At 44.0% G+C, this 20982-nt stretch overlaps 2 pseudogenes across 1 annotated transcript; both read right to left on the reverse strand.

Moving 5' to 3' along the window:
- Window positions 1–8299: 8299 nt before the first annotated feature.
- LOC110597065 (T-cell-specific guanine nucleotide triphosphate-binding protein 2-like) lies at window positions 8300–11843 on the reverse strand (annotated as a pseudogene).
- Window positions 11844–16453: 4610 nt separating this feature from the next.
- Window positions 16454–20565, reverse strand: LOC144377857 (ubiquitin-conjugating enzyme E2 Z-like; annotated as a pseudogene). Its single transcript, XR_013439060.1, has 3 exons — window positions 19524–20565; window positions 17885–19444; window positions 16454–17401 (listed from the first exon to the last, which is right to left on the reverse strand). The product of XR_013439060.1 is annotated as a ubiquitin-conjugating enzyme E2 Z-like (transcript).
- Between the last annotated feature and the right edge of the window lie 417 nt (window positions 20566–20982).

Here is a 20982-nt window from a genome sequence, read left to right on the forward strand (position 1 = left end):
CATGTTTCTCCTACCCAACATAGAGGATGGAGGAAATGGACAGCACAAGAGGACTCAGAACCTGTGAGCAGGCCGTCCCAAATGTCTCCAGTCCAGAAAAATCATCATTTGACTCTAAAGGGTGACTCTGCATCTCAAGGAACCTCTATATGTGACAAAGCTTAACAGTCCTTATAAGCTACTCCTGTGGTGAAGCCCATGCCCGCTTTCCTTAATGCTAGGGAGAGGATTGGGGGGTAGAAGGTGAGATGAGGAAAAGAGAGAGAGGAGGAGCTGTTTCCAGTTTCTCTTGGGAGAAAGCTCACTGGTCAGAAAGGTCCTGCTGACTGTTGTCACAGACCATCTTCTCTAGGAGGTCATTCCCTGCAAACAGGACACTTCTTTTCCCTCTTGTGTGAAACCTGTCTTCTTATATATTTCAAAACTCCCCAGTCAACAAGAGGATGAGGAGGATGAGAAGGACATGGGCTCTAAAGCCAATCAGTAGTTGAACAATGTCATTCTGAGGTGGTTTCTTCCAGGTAGGAGGAACAAGCCAGTTTTCCCATCCCCAGGACCAACTCCTTAGCCTCAGACGCCCTAGAGGTACCCACTGGGGTAGAATCAGGCACACAGCTGAGTATATGGCTAAGCTTGTGGAATAATAGGGGGGCCCCAATATTGTGGAGACTTTTCCAATTAGCCCAGGAAGGGGCTCCCCTAACCACACTCTGCGTCTCAAGGAACCCCTATATGTGACAAAGCTTATCAGTCCTTATAAGCTTCTTGCCTGAGGCCATTGTGAAGGTCTCATTCAGTTTTGTTATTCTACTTGGCAGGTGTCTCTCAGCTCCTCTAGAGACACCTCCAACATCCCATTTCTGCAAGGTGCTGTCTCCTACATGTTCACATCCTTCGCCAAGGGCTCTTTGTAGCAAAGCCAGATCACAGAGAAGTCCCTAGTAGAAATCCATAAGCCCAGAACTTCAGTGTGGTCTCCCTGTGGGTTGCTCACAGGTTGGTTTACCCACATGGAGGAGAGTGCAGGGTGAGGGGTGCTGGATTTTCTTGAAGAGGGTCTTCTCCCACACTTTCTCTGCATTCATGGGGTACAAAAGTGGGTGGGCAGGACTTCTCACTCACCTCTTTTCTAGCCTTGACTGGGCCTGTGATCCCCTTCCAGTATGAGAAGGCTCTTTCCCTGTCCCTGTGATCTTCCTGGTTTCTGGAGGCAAACTTTTAGCAGGGAATAATTACTTGCATACCTGGAGATTTCTGCTATGAGGGCTGTGAATGCAGAGCACCTGAGCACTCGATCAGCACTCCCACCAGCCAACTGGAGCCCCAACCTTCTCTGTGAGATGGGAGCACCCCAATATTCTCTCAGGTTTTAGGTGGATCCTCCAAGGGCTGGATGAAGGTGTTTGGTTATTCACAAAGAACTATTCAGTTGCTGATAAAAACAATTCCTCTACACATCTGATCTTTGAATTTCTAGAAATTTACTATTCACGGCTATAAATTATAACCTACCAGGACTTCGGTAAAGAAAACATTAAAAAAGAAAAGAAAGGAAGGATGATTAGCTAGTATGACACATATAATGTGAGAGTCTGGCATAATGCAGGGTACACAGCAGGTGCTCAATAAATGTTTGGAGCTGTTATTTAGAAATCTGAGTTCAACACTCAAGTTAAGGCTGCTGTCTGCCAACTGCCTCCAACATCATGAAGGGAGACAGAGGTTGAAAAGTACACCATATTTTTGCCCGTACAAAGAGAACAGCCAAGAAAGTGTTTATCTGGAAATATCCAGTCTGTAAGTGAGATGATGGAGATTCATTTGCATTTCCAGGGCATTTTCTGGTAGTGCTGCTCAACCTGCTCACCAATCCATCAAGTTCTGGTCATGAATAGCCTGTCCTGACCATATCCTCAATTTAGAAGACACAAACAAAAGACAGACTCTCATGGCCCCCGATTCCCTCACTCACACTCACGCACATATGCTCATATAAATATGCACATGTTTGCATGCACATATGCATAGACACACAGGAGGGCAGGAGATGCCCCTTGCCAATTCCCCTCCTTCCTTTTGCAGAGCACTCAAGAGAGCCCTGCTCCCTGTTACATGCATTGATCATAATAAAAAGAAAGTCATTTTACCTATGAACAGTTTTTCACACCTTACCAAATACTCATTCAGTTTCTGTACAAGTGTTAGAGGTTCATGCAGTTTATCAATATTTTCCAAGTGAAAGGATGGAGGTGCAGGTAGATGTTGCTGGATAGGGAAGCAAATCTCAAGTTACATGTGCTCTTGCTCAAATCCCACCCTGCCCATCCTCCTCTGTTCCATAACCCCCCACAGTTCCTACTTAATTAGTATAGCCCCCTTGTGTATTAATGGGTGCTTTCCTTCTGGGTTTTCTTTCTTTCTTTCTTCTTCTTCTTATTTTTTTCTATGTGTGTGCTGAAGATTGAACTCAGGTCCTCATACATGCTAGGGAAGTGCACTACCCCTACCCCAACACCCCCATCCCTAAACTATTTTTCAATCCTTCTTGTAGGAAGGCAGCCTCTGCGCACAAGAAGTACCCAGGATGAGCAATGAGGCATCTTTTAGTCTGTCTGTAGAAGCCAGGATAAGGAGGTTCCTGATGTTTATTGAATGACATTTTAATATAGTGCCGCAGTCCAGCTGCAGCAAAATAATCGGGGGGGGGGGGGGGGGGAGGTGGGGGTGGTGGTGACAAATAACTTGTGTAAGTTGATACAGCAGGAGAGGGAGCTGTTTATTGTAGGACAACAGAGGTATTTATACATTTTGCACAGCTTATCTTAATTAGCATAAACTAGATACATCAGTCAACCAATAAGGAATCTGCACACTTAATGGCTTGCTTTTGTTACTTCTCAAACCACTCCCTCTGGCATTTTGCCAGGTACCATGCAGACTTGTTTACGAACTCTAACATTCCCCTGGCAAAATACCAGGTGTTATTTTGACTTGTTTACAGACCTTAACAATATAGTAAGTTCATTTCAGGATGAGATGGCATAATTCAGTGCCAGCTGTACAGGATGTTGGTTAACCACAGCCCCAATCTCACTTAGATGGTTCCAAAACCTATCTTGCTCCCTGGTGTAAACCTGGGCACAGCTGAGGGCTGGAGGGAAAGGGTACCTGTCTGACTCATATGCTTCTTCCTATATTCTAGGAGTCTTTAGGAAGTAGATACACTTCTACTCTAGCCCCAACTTTCTTTACTTTTCAATGACCGAGTCAGCTTCCCTGTTCCCTTTGGCAATGAGGAAACCATGATGGGTGGCCATCCAGGTGTCAGCCTTATAACCGTAAGTGATATAGTCCACCCCATCAAAGGCAAACTGAGAAACCTTCAGATGATACCATCAGCTTGTGCCACACATATGGCTATGAACTGTAGCATGTGCACTTTGGAAGCTCTTCAGCCTCATCAGGCATGCATGGTGTAGGAGGAAGAGTGGAGTTTGGGAGAGAGTACAGAGCCAGGGGGTCACAGGCTGCCTTGAACAACTAGTGTTCTGATCAAACTCTGAGGACTTTTTTTAGCAATTGTATTTGTGCATTTCAGTGACATTTGATATAGTTAACTTTTTCTAGCTTGATTTTGGGAACTCTCCAAGTTTGTCTGATGATTTCCCTCTCTACACAGTGCTTTTATGTGAATTGCCCTCTTCAGGGCTGATCTGACCCCCTCCCATCTCAATGGCTCATCCCTCCCTAGGACACTAGCATTGGCTAGTCAAGCAGGATATGCCTCACTCCCTGTCACCTCATGGGTACGGTGGGAGGTCCTGGAGTCTCTTCCATGGACACCACATGTCTCTTGTGTTGCTCCTCCTGCCTCTCATTGAATAGACCATCATGATATGCAGGTAATCTTGAACAAATATACAGCTTAGCACCCAGTTCCATTTCTGCTTGCAGTGGGATATATCCTTCAATCTCAGCAAGAGCTCCACTTTCTGCCCCTCATGGAAAGATGGGGTGACCATATGTTTCTGGGTGCAAAAAGTAATGTACCTATGGATGCCAGGCTGACTACATGTGCAAGGATAACAGAGAGTGGGACCCTGTCAAGGACAGAGGCTTCCACTTCTAGGTCACTCATGACCTGATTTGTCCCAAGGTCTCAGGGCTTTGTATGATCCATACTGAAAAGATGTAGATACAGAGGTAGAGCGGTTAAGTACCTGCCATGTTCATCAAGCTCTTAAATCATAGAACTGGGTTAGAATATGGTTCATGCAAATCTGAAGGAAAACCACAATGATCTTGCTACTATACTCCAATGCCACCTTAGTTCAGAAGACCTAGAAGCTTGTCCTTAGTCCACCTTTGAAAACCGTGACTTGAACAATCATCTCTAAAATAGGGATATCAAAACCCTTTGCTGTATAAGGTAGTGAAAAGTAAGTGGTCTTATGTCACGGGTGAAGGGCCTGGCTAGGGCAAGAAAGGGAGAGGGGCGTCTGGGGGCTGAAAGAGCAGGCTATGCAAAGGCTACACAAGGGGAGACAGCAGCAGAGCTGACTCCTGGGCAATCACATGGGACTCCATGTTCCTTAACATCTTGATGTATCTGAAATCAGATAAAAAGGAATGGAGAGGGCTGGAGATGTGGCTGTGCAGTAGAGTGATTACCCAATAAGCCCTGGGATCTGTAGCACAACAAAAAGTAAATAAATAGGAAAAGAGGCTGTGTGTGTGTTTTTGTGTTTGTGTGTGTGTGTGTGTGTGTGTGTGTGTGTGAGGGAGTGAGTGTGTGCATGTGCACATGTATTTTAACAGATAGGGTTTGGGCAAGGGAAAGGCAGAGGACAAGAGGGCAGAGGCCTGGTCAGATTTCATTCCCTAGAGATGCCTCCACATTTCTGAGGCTACTCTCTGGTCTTGTCCTAATTTTGGCTTCTGCACTCCTTGACCCCAAACCCCAGTATGGGCAGTGATATCTATAGACCTCAGGGAGTGGTGAAATACCCGGACATCCTTGGAAGCTACCCTAGATGAGTTACACCTGGAAGAAGAGGGGAAGGTTTAAGAGACCTCTGGGAATAGCATTATAGAGACAGCCATCATCACTGGGAAGAGTCTTTTTGACAGAAATGTTTTGGGGACCTAGAAACAGACATCCACAGGGTGGTGGGATTTTGAAAAGGGGAAACTAGCTGCTAAACAGAGGAACCCAGAGCCCAGGAAGGAGTTGGGCAGGTACTACTTTTCTTCACAAAAGACCATCCTTCCACTGAGTCTTTCTTCACCCTCTGGGATAGATCCTATCTGTACCAATAGCTCCATTATGCCACTAAGGGAATGACATAAATGAGGCAAAAACGGGAAAAGCAGCACCTTCATGCTTGAGTTGTAAGCTAGTTATGTCTATTCTCCTTTCTGGACTATAGGTATCATGGGGCAGTAGATGGGCCAAATGCATGTCATGAAAGCCTCTGTGGAAGGAATGTGGCAAATGCATAGGCAAATGATTTCTAAATGGTGAATTGTTTCATGCCTAGACATAGGTTAGGTTCACTGTTGTCTAGTTCAAAAGTCATTCATTACTGATAGAGCAAACATCTTGGAAAATAGAGTACAATAATAATTACAAGTGCAAGGATTCAAGAGGACAGTTGTAACTAGAAGAACTATTTTGCTACTTTCACACATTGTGCAAAGGAAATCAATGAAGAAAGGGAGTGATAATGAGAATTCTTCCCAAAGAGCTGGGCGCACCCCATGTAGACCCAATTCTTCTTTTAAGTTTCACTGTGGTATTAATAGACAAGATGCTGGGTCACCATCCAGAATAGTAGGCTATCCTTAATCCTCACCCCTGTGCTGAAACCAGACTTGGAGCCTATTCTACTGGGGAACAGAGGGAAGGGCATTTCTAATGTTAGTACTAGAGCAGGAGACACACTGGCCTTCAGGAATTTTCTGCATTAGAAAACTGGCACAAACAGCAAACAGGACAGGAGGCAGCAGTTACCTGACCAGGGCCAGACTCTTGAGTGGAAGGAGTGAAGATTCCTTCATTTACTTGGTGATGCTGTTGGCAAAGAACATTCTCTGGGACCAGGTGTGTAGAGGTAGGTGTATCATGTTCATTAAGTTCCAAACTCCAGGAAATGAAACAAACCAAGAATACAATGTGAAGGACTCTCCTGGATTGTGTAGGGTAACCGGATGCCCATAGTTGTAGAAGAAAGTAGAAGGAAATCTGGGTGGAAAATTGACTGTGTCCAAGTTCTAAACACGTATTCATATATATCTAGGGATGACACATATTCTTTTATGGAAAAAAGAAGAGAATTGGAAAACTATTCAGGTTTTTCCTCTATGGAGTAAGAGTTCTATAAATTAAAAATGTGACTAGCTCTTCAGATGGCACAGTAGGAACATTCATAACATACCTGTTGTTCAACCCCGGTGTTGCAAATGCCCTGGTATGCTGTTTTCCAAACCCAAAGAAAGAACTTGGAGGACTCAGTGGACAGGTTTTGGGCATTTTATTACTTATTTACTCCTCCATGGTGGTGAGCCAGGATACGATGGAGGACTACCTCATGTCTACCAAGAGGGGGAATATATGGGAGAGGTGGCATGCAAAGTACACAGGTGGATTTCTCCAGATATTTTATAAATACATTCCTTTACAACTGGGGTCACTCTGCTTTGAGTCTCTCCTAAATATTGTAGATAAGGGAAGTGGCCAGTTCATGCTCTCCATTTCCCTCATCACCACTTTCTTTTAGAGACTTTATCTCACTACAAGCTTTCCTAGGCACTGATTAATGTTTAACCCAACACCTGTGAAGGTGGAAAGCTGGAGACTCTGAGGACAGTAGGCAAGCTGGAAACCACACAGCCCTCCAGAGGGTAGGCTCTAGGCAAGTATAAATGTAGGCCTCCCTGTGAACTACATGTCCTGGGGAGGGTTGTATCACTGACAGGGATTCCTGGAGACAGTGGGATGCAGGGTAGGATAGATAGTAGCATGACAAAGCTATGCTTATCAGTTCATTATTGTAGAAGTAATATACCCAGTTGTTTCCCCAACTAGGGAGAGTGCCTGAGGAAGTAAAATTTTCTGCCCAGCATCACACTCTAGAACTGCTCATGTTGAGTGACTTTGGGCAGAGTGCTGTGGAGCTGGGAGGTGATGGTCATGGTCAGGGAATAATTGCGTATAGTTGTATTCTCTGAGTAGATGCCCTCCAGTATCCTACCTGCCCTGCAGTCTGTACTGCCCTACTGCTGCTCATTGTCTTGGTTATGGACCTTGCACTGGACATGAGATTTGGTGGAATGGTAGAGAACTTAAGAGCAAAGTGAAAGAGTGGAATAGGCCCCAGTGACATTAGCAATGGGATAGTTGCATTTGGCAAGTGAAATTTTTTCTTGTTTTGCAGTGTTGCCTGGAATAGGCTGATTTATGTTTGAATACACATCCCTAAATGACAGGGAGAGAAAGCTTAGATATCTGCAGGACCAGAGAATGGTCTTCCATTTGCTTTGAAAGGCAGTATGGGCATGGATACTCCATGTGCATTTCCATTTCTTGATCTTCCTTCCTTATTGTGTGTACTCCATCACTGTTGCCAAGGGTAACTGATATCTCTTCCCCTATTCTAAGATGCCTGTAGTACATCAATCTGGATGGAGTGATGAGGAAGAGCTGTTTTCTGTGCACTGGTTCTTTCTATATTATAAAATTGCTCTTTTCCACTGAGTGTAGGCAGGAGGAAAACAGGACAGATTTGGGGTATCACTATTCCTAAGACCTTATATCCACACAATGCACTGGCCATTAGTGAAGTACCTTATGTATTTTTTCTCCTAAAGTTACATCAAAACCCTTTGGAGCCTACATTGAACATTTTTTTCTCCCTCGAAAGAATACAAAGCTAGAGTGATAATTCAACAAATTAGTGTTTGAGATTGGTTCCAGGAACTAAGTAAAATATAAAGTTGGAAAAAAATAATCATAACACAGTTTCCTTAAAAAATAATGTATGTGTTGTTTAGCTATTTTTTAAACTATCTTTCCTACTAGAAGGTAAAATCTCAGTATCTGAATAAAAACTTAGAATTAAAAATAATCCCCTGATGAGTATCAGTTTGAATATGAATGGTTAAACTTTTTTTCTTTTTTTGGTACCAGGGATTGAATTTAGGGCACTTAACCACAGAGCCACATCTCTAGCCCCTTTATATATATATATATATATATATATATTTTTTTTTTTTTAAAAGAGAGAGTGAGAGAGAGAGAGAATTTTAAATATTTATTTATTTATTTATTTTAGTTCTCGGCGGACACAACATCCTTGTTTGTATGTGGTGCTGAGGATCGAACCCGGGCCGCACGCATGCCGGGCAAGCACGCTACCGCTTGAGCCACATCCCCAGCCCACCCTTTTTATGTATATTTTTTGAGACAGGGTCTTGCTAAGTTGGTGAGGCTGGCTTTGAACTTGTGAATGTCCTATTTCTCAGACTGTTGGTATTATAAGCATGTACCACTGCATCTGGCTAGATGAGTAAACTTTTTTTAAAATATTTATTTTTTAGTTGTAATTGTATACAATACCTTTAATTAATTAATTTACTTTTATGTGGTGCTGAGGATCAAACCCAGGGCCTTACCCATGCTAGGTGAGTGCTCTACCACTGAGCCACAACCCCAGCTCCTGAATGAGTAAACTTTTAAGGAAATATATATATATATATATATATATATATATATATATATATTTTGCAGTGAGATTACACTATACTTACTTCTATTGAGCAGATTGATACTCAAGAAAGACAGCAGATAGGAAGGTTTGAGAGAAGCCTTTGAGTGACTGTTACATGCAACTAAGTGGACTGTGGTTGGAATCATTCTATCTTCATATAGAGAATATGACTTTGCTCTAATTTGGAGTCTGGGAGATTTCAAATAGATACCTTGCTCTGAAATCCTTTCGACCACTCCTCAGGAAGTGTAGCCCTGTCTACAGGGATATTATGGCTCCCTTGAGAGTGTACAGCTCAGAGTCACCTGGGCCATTATGTTAACTGTGCTCCTTAACCCTGGAGGCCACATATGTACCCATTTTATAGATGAGAGAACTTAGCATCCCTGAGGAAGCACAGACCACTCACAGTCATGGAGCAAATATATGGAGATGATGAAAATGAAAATCACATTGTCAAAATTTTAGCTGTCTTCGAGTGAATATTTCTTGAACTACTGTGTTTGAGGTGCCAAGTTAGTGAAGGGGAGAGAGTAGTTAAGAAAGCAAGATTTGAGTGAGTAAAGAAGCCTAGTGAGGAAGACAGATATTAATGAAGAATTGCAGATAAGTGGTGATAGAAAGAAATGGTCTAATGGTCTAAATGGTCTATAGAGGAAGCTATAGGTGAGGTGCAATGACAGGGAGCCTCATAGTGGTCATTTGCTTCTTCTTTCAGGACTGGTGGTTGATGCCAAGGAAGGCTGCCCTGGTGATTAGTCCTCAGCTCAGGCTTGAGAGATGGGGATAAAGAAGTGGAGGGGTTTGCGGAGAGTCTCTGGCACAAACAGTGTGTGCAGGACCCAAAGGGTGAACCAATGGACTTGGAGGGGGTGTCTCTTTTTAGAAATATGCAAGTCATTGCAACTTTCCATCACAAGGCATACCCATGTAAATCAGTCACCTGAATCAGTGGTTAAAGGTACACACATAACTTCCAAGTTTCAATCTGGAAAATTCACAGACTATACTTTTGCCCAGAACACTCATCTGTGTTACAGTCAATGAAATTAAAGCTTTCTCTCAGGTCTACATATTCTTTTTCACTTCTGACTTGATGTCTTACTCATTTCTAAGTTTTAAAGTCTTGTCAAATAGTATGATAAGGTCAGGAAGAAGAGAAAAGTACCATGAGATGGGCACATGATGAGGGACCACCAGGTGCCTCACTGTTCCCACTTTCCTTCAATAACCAGTGGTGTTAAACCTGCATGGAGCCTACCTCTTCTGTGAAAAGCTCTTCTTTTTGACACTGGGGATTGAACCTAGAGGTGCTTTACCAAAGAGCTACATTCCCAAGTCCTTTTTTGCTTTTTTGTTTGTTTGTTTGTTTTTGAGACAGGATCTCATTAAGTTGTTGTGGGTCTTGCCAATTGCTAGTGCTGACCTTGAAGGTGTAATCATTCTGCTTCAGACTCCCAGGTTCCTGAGATTATAGGCATGTATCACTATGCCTGGTGGAAATCTCTTCTTTTTTAAAGAAGAAATTTGGCATCTCTTGCCATGGTACCAAGGAAACAATTTTTCAAACAGAAGGTCTTTCTAAAGTCAAGTCTAATGGCAATGAGTCATCTAGTGATTGAGCAAACTTTCTCGATGATAGATTTTTTTTTTTTTTGGTTACGGCATGCCATTTATCATCTTGATTATTTTCCAAATAACTCAATTAGAATCTGATAGTCCCATTAATACAGAGATAAAAAGAATTAGAGAATTATTTTAGGTAACATCACTTAGCTAGTTAGCAGAGTTGAGATCCAAGTTCATGTGTTTGTATCTCAGAACTCATGCACTTGGTACTAAACATCATGTACAGGGTTTGCTAGATTATTGAGCCATGTACAATGAGAACTCTGAATTGCTATGCTAGCTTTCTTATCAGTAAGCAGCAGTCATATTTCAGGAAAATGAATGACCTGAAAGAGAAGCTAATCCATTCAGTCCCAATTGATTTGCATACATATTTTTCACTTTTTAAATTTGTTATTTTTAGATATACATGACAGTAAACTTTTTCAATACACTTAAACATTTTTCCTCTAAAGACTCTCCCCTCAACACAGTGTTTGCTTTAAATTCTTGTCCTGACACATGCACACCCTTGGCTGTGTTTTTCCAGTGATCCATCATTCAGCCTAAAGTAAGACCTGTAGAGAATTAAGGTCTCCTCCAGCTTCTCCATCATTATTAATGATTCCCACAAAAGGGGTGGTGGCTGATGCTCCAGTGTTTGAAGCTTCCAGTCACAAATTCTGTTTCAGGGACTCCCTTTTCAGGTCAATGGTGGCCTCAGTAACACTATGCAGGCATTTCAAGAAGTGAAATGGTCTATAAAAAAGGGAGGTCTCCAGCTTGGGGAAGTCATAGTCAGACACATGAATGCTGGAGATTAAGAAGACTCGAGCATCATTCACATTATCCTTTTGCAGCTGTATCAGTCATCTCAGATCTCTTGTAGGAACTTGTTCTGATGGAAGGACATTGTATATGACCTTCTCATTATATATGTCCCTGTGAATTTTTGTTCAAACAAAGTAGAAAATCTTCATTTTTGCAATGATTTTAGCCAGTTGTGCATCATTTTCTCTAAAGTGTATAGTAGAGATGAAAAGGAAAAAGTCATATTCAGCAAAAGTAAATTTTTTGGCTTGGAAGTTAGTGTTCCAGTCCCAGCCAGGTCCCATATTATCACATTAGGAAACTTTGGGTGTTCATATGGAATTCTCCCATGGTTATATCCACTGTCTCAGTGGCAATTACATCTTCTTTTTTTTTTTTTCACAACCCTCAGGGCATTGATAAAACTGGACTTCTCTGCCTCACTCTCTTCTGTCATTCAGTGGAGCATTCTGAATGTCTCTCAATGAATCACTGACTGCAGAAACTGTCCTGAATGTCCCCCTCCTCCAGATACAATAGAATCAAAATGATGAGGGTACTGCTTTCTATCTTGAGTATTTTAAAAAACTTGTCAAAACTGGAGGTCAAATCAAAAGGCTTTGTATTAGTTAGGGGTTGTAGAGGAGGAAGACTGATTCAATAGCTGTGAGCAGTAGAGGGCGCTCGAAGTCAGAAGAAGAAAGGACAAAAAGTTAGTACCGCAGGCTGGGATTTGAGGAGGTTAAGGTAAAACAGAACTTCAAACTCTGTCCCAGGTTATAGCCAGGCAGGTATCTCTTGCCTTTGTAGATGTGGGCATTGCCAGGACTTCTAGACTACATATAAAATTCGCCTTGGCTCAGGCTCTTATCTTTATCAACCTCTTCAAGACCAAATTTAATGCTCAATCACTCCACTTCAGTGATTGCCTCATGTGTAACCTCATTTAAATTATCTTTCATAGATTCATTTTTACCAAAATAATGGTCATGCACAGTAGCAAATTCAATGGTAGAGTTTATCATGTGAAAACAAAGATGCACTTCTCATAATAATCCTTTTCACCTGATGTGTGAGACCCTCAAGAAAATCCTTTCAAATACCCGATAACCTCAGACATATATGTGGCTAATCTCACTCTTCACCTGGGTCCTGTCTTCCTAGTAGATATTGTATATATCTCAATCAAAGGGTAGTAATGTAATGTGACTGCAAATTTGTGACCCAAACTATTTGTGTAGAAAGAATATGGATGCATATAATAGATATATCCAGCGAGTCTCCTCCTACTCTTGGAGCCCAGAACTGCAGGTGACACATGTCTGTTGGACCTACTAAATATCTTAAAGGACCTACTTATTCATGCCTAACTGGTGAGGGTTGAACCTGACACACCTTTATAATTATGGTTTCCCCTTTGGAGAACTAAAGAGCATCCAAAAATGGAGATTTGCTGAGACTCCAGAACAGTCATAACAAATCCCCCCACCCCCTTATGCTGGGTTCCCTCTTGATATCTTCCAATCCCAAGAATTAGAAGGCCACATGCTCAAGGACAACACCTAGGCTTGCAAAAACATCTCATACTACTCTGCACATCACATTTAATATTGTCCCCTTCTCCTGCTCTAAGAAGGGCAGTGAGTGAGAGGTATAGCTATAGAGGGAAGTCTTAAAGTATTTAAGATCTAAGCAAAGTAATTTCTTCTATAGATGAGTGAAAATACTATTAGCACCAGGTAGAGGAACTGCTAAGGATTATTTAGATTTACCTGAGCCTTTCCCTGCAATCTCTGTTGTACTTGAAACTTGATCCCCTACCCAAACTTCAAAAAGCAGAGTGGAGCCAGCTCATTTTCACTTTGGGCAAAAGGGAAGGGAGGCCTCATAGCCTTTCTCTGGGCAGCATGGCCTTAGCTGTGTGTGTTGTGCAGGTGAAACAGGTTTTCCAGACAATTGCAAGTGCAGTTGTCCTGAACTCAGGAGCCCCTGAATGCTTGAAATGTTGATCAACTGTTCAGGCTACCTGAAGCAACTATGAGAAGTATAACTACACACAGGAAAATAAGGACACTGATAACAGAGATAATAGAATACCATAGAAGGCTAAAAGCTAATTATTACTTCTGTACTACAGGGATGTGAGTCCCTCTCTGGATCTTGGAATTTGAGGAAGTGGATTAGGATTAAACAACGAAAGCATAAACTACTATTCCTTGCTTATCTGCATGAGTGGACAGATGTGGCTGGGAACTGACCATCACTCACTTTCTCATCCACCCTTATCCACAGTGTTTGTGTGGGGTCCACAATGTGCTATTGACTCAGGTGAAATGGACCATTTTGGTGCCTATAGTCTAGTTAGGGAAGACAGGAATTTTACACGTGAAATATGTACACAGTGGCAGATATAGTTAAATGTTAGAGAGATGAAAAGCATTATTTATAAAGATAACTTCTACTTTCTATTTTCAGTGGAAATGGAAAGAAATTGTGTCTGAATATTTGAGTAAAGCACCTATCTAAGAGGGAATAAAGAACTTAATTCATGAGTTTCATGTGCATGTGCACACACACACAAAGTGAGCAGTATCCACATGCAGTGGTGCCAAATGCCTGAAATACCTGGATGTTGATGGGGTGGTTTGTTTGTTAAAACTTTACATGCTAAAGTTGAACTAAAGTGTCACACAGCATGAGGAATCGATATCATAGCTGAGAATTTACAATGAACTGGGGACTCTAATTTATCCACTGGAGAAGAGAATAAGACAGGTAAAAACCTGGGTTAAAGGAGGATTATGAAGAACACTAGGAAACTTCATGACTTTAGTTCTTCTGCCTTGCCCTGACACCAACTGACTATATGTTTTCAATATCAAATCCCAAAACTCAATGCTCAGAAATACAATGTGGAACTCATGTAAATCATAGAGGAGAAAGATATTGCCTAGGTCCATTGAAAATGACCCCACTGCTCATTTGCACAGGACCAGCCCTAGGCTCCTCTCTCTCTGGCACAGATTGACCACTACACTTAGGAGACTCGAGTCTAATACCCAAAATACACCCCTTTCAGTGCCACAGTCATATCTACTGCTCCTACGTCTGCCTATGATCAAAATGAGCCTCCAGAGGATAGGTGGGTGAGAACAGACCTGGAATGGTCAGTCACAGGCACTGACCAAAGTAGAATTGTTCCCTGGAAAACAGCACATCTGCTGCTTCTGGAGGTGAAACTTTTGCCAGTCCTCTCAAGAGCACTTACTTCTCCAACCCAGAGGGAGGAATCTAGGGTAGAATCTGAATAGGGTCCAAAAGAGGAATACAAAATTGCCAATTGCACTTTGAGAAAAAGTTTGTAATTTTTTTATGTTTGAGTTTTCTTCTTGAGGCCAATCTCTTTCTTGGATCTTCTGAAGGGTTTTGCAAATGGGCTCAGAGAAGTCTCTAAGGTCCAAGAAGGCAGCCCAAATGAATTCTCTTTCAAGTGGATGTACTCCTCTCACTTTTCCCACCATCTGCAGGAGCTTCTAAACCCAAGTGATGTGAGCTGGATCATCTCTTAAATGCTGGAGACCTGGCAGGCTTGCAGGGTCTGATAGGAGTCCCATTGCCAGGCCTCCGTCTGAGTGATCATTTAACCAGGTGTAGGGATTGAGGTCAGTCCGGCCTAGAACAGAAGTAAGGAGAAGGCGAAAGGCACAAAAACTGGTTGTTCTGAGCCCTCAGACTGCAGTGTGGCCAGCTGATTTCAGGCAGAGTTTGTCTAGAAAATTCTCTTGCAAGTAGATTCAACTACACAAGTACTTTTTGAAAATGAAACATATATTAATTATTTTTATCCTAAAAATGTTTACTTAGCTCTTCATGTAGCACTCAGAACTGTTAGGTGATGACTGATGGAACGTTTCTGAATTACTAACTCCTTAGAGCATGAGATAGGTATGTCTGAAGGTCAATACAAACTCTGAAATTATTAAGAAAGGAAGCAGACATTCATTTTCTAATTGTAGGAGGAAAACAATGGCTCAGCAAATATCTTCTGATAGCCAGTTGGTCTAATAAACAAACCCCAGATTCTTATTTTTTTTTTTTTCCAGTACTGGGGATGGAATCCAGAGGCACTTTATCACTGAGCTGCGTCCCCAGTCTTTTTATTTTAAAATTAGAAACAAGTTCTCATTAAATTGCTGAGGCTGCACTCAATTTGCAATTCTCTTGTCTCAGAGTCCCGATTTACTGGGTTTACAAGCATGCACTGCCGTAGTCAATGAACCCCAGAGTCTTTTAAAATAGAAATATATCCCTCCATGACATTTCTTTTTTGAAATTCTTTCTCAGCAGGGACAGGAGAGCATTGTCCTTTTCCCTTTCCCTCCTCCAATTGTCCCCCCTGTGAGAATGGTGGTGTGAGTGAGGGGAACTATCAAGATTAGAAAATGATATACTCAGGTGAGACATTTGCTATTTTAATGGTACCTAGTATGGTAACTGTCTCTTATGTAGAGGGACCAGGTGGGGTCCACTCAGACATCTCAGTTGAGATCTTGGGGACAGAAACAATATAGATTTGTGGGATGCTTACTCCCTCCTTCCTTTGAGTCTGCAATTGTTGGGCAACCTAATCCTCTTTCTCTTCCTTTCATCTTACTCAGGAAGACCCAGGTGAAGCATTCACTGTTGGCCTAAGGTAAAAGCATATCCCATTGAAAAGGGCTCTTGGCTGTTGTTTTCTGACCCCAGGAGGAATCAAGGGTGGAAAAGCCAGTTTCATAGTCTCTCATTGGCAGAAGAATTTCATAACTTGATGTTAGCATTATCATTCTCTGGCCAAAGGCCCAGAAAATGTCCTCTTCTTTGGGACCTTTCTCCTGACCACAAATGCCTTGGAAAGCTTTTCTTCCTGGAGGTCAGTAGGATCTCTGAAATTGCTCAAAGATGAAGCGACATTTTATGGCTGTAGGAGGGAAGAAATGGCTGAGGAAATATACCATGTTCTGGTTTCACTAAGAAATCTGGTTGTTCTATAAAACCTGCCTTGTTATAAGGAGGATATGAGATGCATCTAGAAATTAAAGGACTGCCTAGGACCATACAGCCAGTAATGACCACTGCAGAAACTTAACCTTCTACCTCCTCATGTATGCTGGTAAGTCAGTCAGCCCAGCACAGATCCAAGAACTGAGTATAGTGGTGAATCATGACATGGTATTGGTACTGAAAACTCAGTTCTTTTCCCTAATGGTCCAATAACAAGAACAAGGTTTTGAGAAAAAAGAAAATAAAGTTTTATTGTTTTGCTAGCAAAGGAGAATATAGAGCAGATTCCTGTTTCAGAGGTTGTGATTCTAAGCACCAGGGAAATGGGCTTTTAAAAAGGAGATACAAAAACTACACTCCAGCTGTGCCCTGTCAGGGGTCATAATTCATTTGTAGCCTTGAGAGAAAGTAGAAATAGTCATTTCTTAGATCTGCAGGTGCCAGCAACAAAGTCTAGATCTCTTCATTCCTTTGGTCTGTGAGCTGATGGACAAATAATTTATTCTAGGTGAGGAAGAAGGTTAATCTTGCTTCCCCAGTGATTAGGGAGGGGGAGAAGAGAAAGGAAATAAAACAAGCTGCAGCAGCAGATCAGCAAGTGTTACAGTCAAAGCATGAAGGGGACTCCTGTTAGTGTGATGGGGATTTCTTTTCTTTTCCCTCCCTCCCTCCCTCCCTCTCTCCATTGCTTCCTTCCTTCCTTTCTCTCTTTCTTTCTTTTCCCTCAGTACTGGGGATTGAATGCGGGAGTGCTTTACCACTGAGCTATATCCTAAGCCCTTTTAATTAATTAATTTTATTTTGAGACATGATCTCATTAGGTTGGCCTTGAACTTTCAATCCTCCTGTCTCATCTGGAGAGGTTAGAGTTATAGATTGTGCCATTACTGTCCCTGGCTGTGATGGAAAATTTCTGAACCTGCAGCATAGTGTGGATCACAGATGTGGGAAAAACCACTAAAGTGCTGGAGAGAGTAATTGGCAGCCTGCCCCATACTAAGAACAGGACTGGGGATTCCCAAGAGTGGCTAGCAGGATCCTAGACAGAGCAGCTCTGTCATGGAGGTCTTACCAGGCTGCAGTGTTGGAGAAGAGGGTGAAGAGATACATCCACGAGAAGGGTTCTTGCATCTGTGGGAATATTCTTTTTTTTTTTTTCCTGCCAAAACAAACTTTATTGCACAAAAAAAAAAAGAAAAAAAGAAAAAAAATTTCATTTATGTACAGTCAGATATAAAGACATCTCTTTTCACTCCTGTGCATATATTTCCTCAACTCAAGATTAGGGCGTAAAAGTCAGGCCACTATGCCAGACATGCTCTGCCCCATGGCAGGGCCAAGGAGAAGATTGTCACTTCAAAGTGGGAACACTTAGATGGATAACAGACAACACTGGACCCACAAACCAAGGGCATTCTTCTCGGCCCTGGAGTAGCTCTTGGGAATGGAAGAGGAGGGCCATTGGAAGCAGGGTCCCTTTGTGTCTCCATGTTGAAACCTATTCTTCAGACAGCCAAGATAAACTTCTGTTCCCCAAGTGTACCACCCCCTCCCCAGTTCCTCTTCCTGCCCTTTAGGAAGCTCTTCTTTTGTGCCCCATTTTCCTCCCCCACTGTCCCCCCCTAGGGGAGTCCCATGATCCATCAGGCAGAGACCTTAAAAGCAGTGGGTAGGGCAGATACACCTTATCCTCTCTTCTGCCTGTGGCTGGATACTGACTGGGCCTGTTTCACATGGATCACCAACACTCCATGGGGGTCCATAACAGCAAGAATCTGGAAGTAGGGGAAGAACATATCAAAAAGGGGAAGGAGAAATTCCCTTGATGCCCAGTATTATTAGGCACCTAGAACACTTTTCTGAGCCAACCAGTTAAAGGATCACTGCAGCTAAAATACAAATAGAGAAGCAACACAGCCAGGCAAACACCCATCAGAGCCAGTGACAAAGAGCAGCTGGGAGGGGGAAGGGAGAGAGGGGAAGGAGTCTCTAGAGTCCCAGCCCAGATCCCCTTCTGCCATTGGCTACTCCTGCTCCCTGGGGGTTGAAGTGAGGTAGGGGACTACAGACTGGGGTGAAAATTCACAAGGTTAGCCAAACAAAATGCAATAAGGACTAGCATCAGTCTCCCGTTTACCCCATCCCCAAGAAAAAATATCCTCATTGTGACTAGTACTTAAGAAAATCTTTAAGAGACTATTCTATGTAGTGGCTCTAATCCCATACACACTGCAGCTGCCTGTGTTGGGAACTTTTCAAATCAGTGATTGCGGGAACACACAGTACTTCCGGCTTCTCATGGTGCCTGTGCAGGCTTCACCAAGACCTGGTTCAGTCCCTGTCCTGTTTATGTTCTGTCTGAAACCTAAAAGAGCAAGGGAACGAGGGGTAGGGGAGAAAGGTGCTCAGGTGCTAGGTAAAGCTTACTGATCAGCAGCCTAGACTCCACCACTGTTCTTTGGTCTGTCTAGAACAGTGACTATAAATTAGGAAAAACAAAATTATGCTGGCTCGTGGGAGATAAAGGGGCAGGGGGGCACAGAGGATAAGGGCAATGGGAAGCCCTGCCTCAAGACTGAAGACAGACACAGACAACCACCCAGACTGCTTAAGTGTCACAAACAGCCCCCTACTCCAAAGCTTCCTTCCAGGTATCCCCATAAATCATCTGGGCACATTCCCTCTTGGAACTGAAATTTCTGTCTTTAAACCCTAAGGAGCTGGCCTTGCAGAGAGGTGTGTTTGTTGTTTTGTTTTGCCAGAGGCCCTTGTCATAGATGATCCTGTAAAGGTACCTTGGCCCTGATCCAAGATGAACACAGCCCCAGGTGCTCCAGCGCCAAGGAGGTCAGATTGGAATAGCCCCCCACTCCCACACCCTGGGATCCAAGCTTGCTTCTTGCCATCTTGCAGAATGACGTCACATTTGGAGGGAGATACACAGTGCCTCTCCATCCCTGGGGTGGGGGAAGGGACTTTGCTGGGACTCTCAGGTGGGGGGAGGGGAGGGGGAGCAGGGTCTAAACCCTCAGGCTCCCTTGCAGATCTGTCTCTGTCCCAGAAGAGCTGCTATCAGAGTCCATTTCGGCGTTCTCATTATGGAGCCTCCCCAGCACTTTCTGACGAATCAGTCGCAGGCGCATCAAGAGGGACTGGTAGTCAAAGTGGCCCCGCTTCTCTCCAAAAGGGTCTTTATGCCAGGAACTAGGAACCAACTCCACATGACTTTAAGCAAATCAGTCTCCTCTCTGGGCCAAGGTTCCTCAAATGACACAGGTTCCTTTTAGCTGTGACATTCTGCATAGTCTGGCCTTGAAGGTGAAGGCGATCTTTGCAAGCCACCTCATAAAAGTCCATAATACTCCAGGAAGGACTTCTCCATCACCCCTCTTAGGGGTTCAGGGCAGGGACACTTTCCTTCCATCATGTCACAGACTGCAACTCTGATGGTCTCGTGTCGGATACATTCATTGTAGTTTTTGCTGTCTCCTGGATGTCTCTCCTGTTCAAAGCCAGGTTCATTGTGGTAGGGGTTCTCGGTCATCAAGGACTGGATAGAGATGAGCACAGAAGAGATGCTCTGGGCTGGGCTCTAGGCAGGGCGAGTCCATGTACCTAGAATACTCAAGCAGACTTTCCCATTGCGGTAGAAGTTGGGGTTAAATCTCACTGTGTTATTGCCCGTTGTCATCAGTTTGACCCGAGTGGGTGGATGGGATAGTCGGGCGGACACCGAAACACGAACAGGAAGAAACCCCCTTCATAAGGAGTGTCAAATGGGCCTGTGAATCTTAGTCATGTCAACAGTATCAGGTACAAGGAACATTCCTGGAGGAGGCTCCTTATAAATGGACATGATATCCCGCTTGATTCGGAGTAGACACTGCGGCGCGGTTCGTTCGCCGTCCCAGTCAGAGCTGAGCGTGGGGTCCCAGTGGCTAAGCAGCGCGGCCCCGTGGGCAGCGGCAGAGGGCGGGAGCCCGGGCAGCGGAGCCAGGCCGCTCCCCGGCCCCCCGGCCCCGCCCGCCGCCGCCGCCGCCGCCGCCGCCGCCGCCCACACTTCCGGCAGGAAAGGCGGCCCGAACCCGCCGCCGCTACCGCTAACACCGACCACACCAGCAACGCCGCTTGCCCCGGGGCCCGCCGCTCCGGCACCCGCCTTCGCCGTCGCCGCCTCTTCAGTCGGACTCTCCGCCATCGCTGCTTCGCTTCCGGGACTGCTCGGCAGCACGTCCGCCGACCAGAGCGGCCGCTGCTCCCGCCCGCTCCCGCACCACCGAGAGCCCGGCCAGAGTGTCCCCACCCTCTGGCTCCCTAGCCTGGGCGGCGCTGGCTCCTCCCACCCCCGCCCCCCTGTGGGAATATTGTGTGTGAAGGCAGGTACTCTGCAGGAACACCGGGCAGCTCAGAGACTGGGGTGAGCCCTGTGATGGAACATGGAGACCAGGGACACTCAGAAGATAACAAGACCACCTGTGGTCCTCGGGCTATGCTCAGAATTTCATACTTTATCCAGCCACTCTGCCTTGCCCTGGTAATCAGAGCATTGTTTCAGTCTTGGGGTGAACTGGTCCCTTTCCCTCATGCCCAGGGATATCAGGCCTGCTTCTCCAAATGAGTACATCACCCAGGACAGTGGCAATTGATTCTGTGGAGACAAAAATGGTGAGCCAGGATCTGTGAGCCTCTTCTGAACTCAAAGGAATCTGAGATCAGAAGGAGATAGCAATTAGAGCCCAGATGTCCTGGAGGA

This window comes from Ictidomys tridecemlineatus, chromosome 1, assembly GCF_052094955.1.
Source record: "Ictidomys tridecemlineatus isolate mIctTri1 chromosome 1, mIctTri1.hap1, whole genome shotgun sequence".
NCBI lineage: Eukaryota > Metazoa > Chordata > Mammalia > Rodentia > Sciuridae > Ictidomys > Ictidomys tridecemlineatus.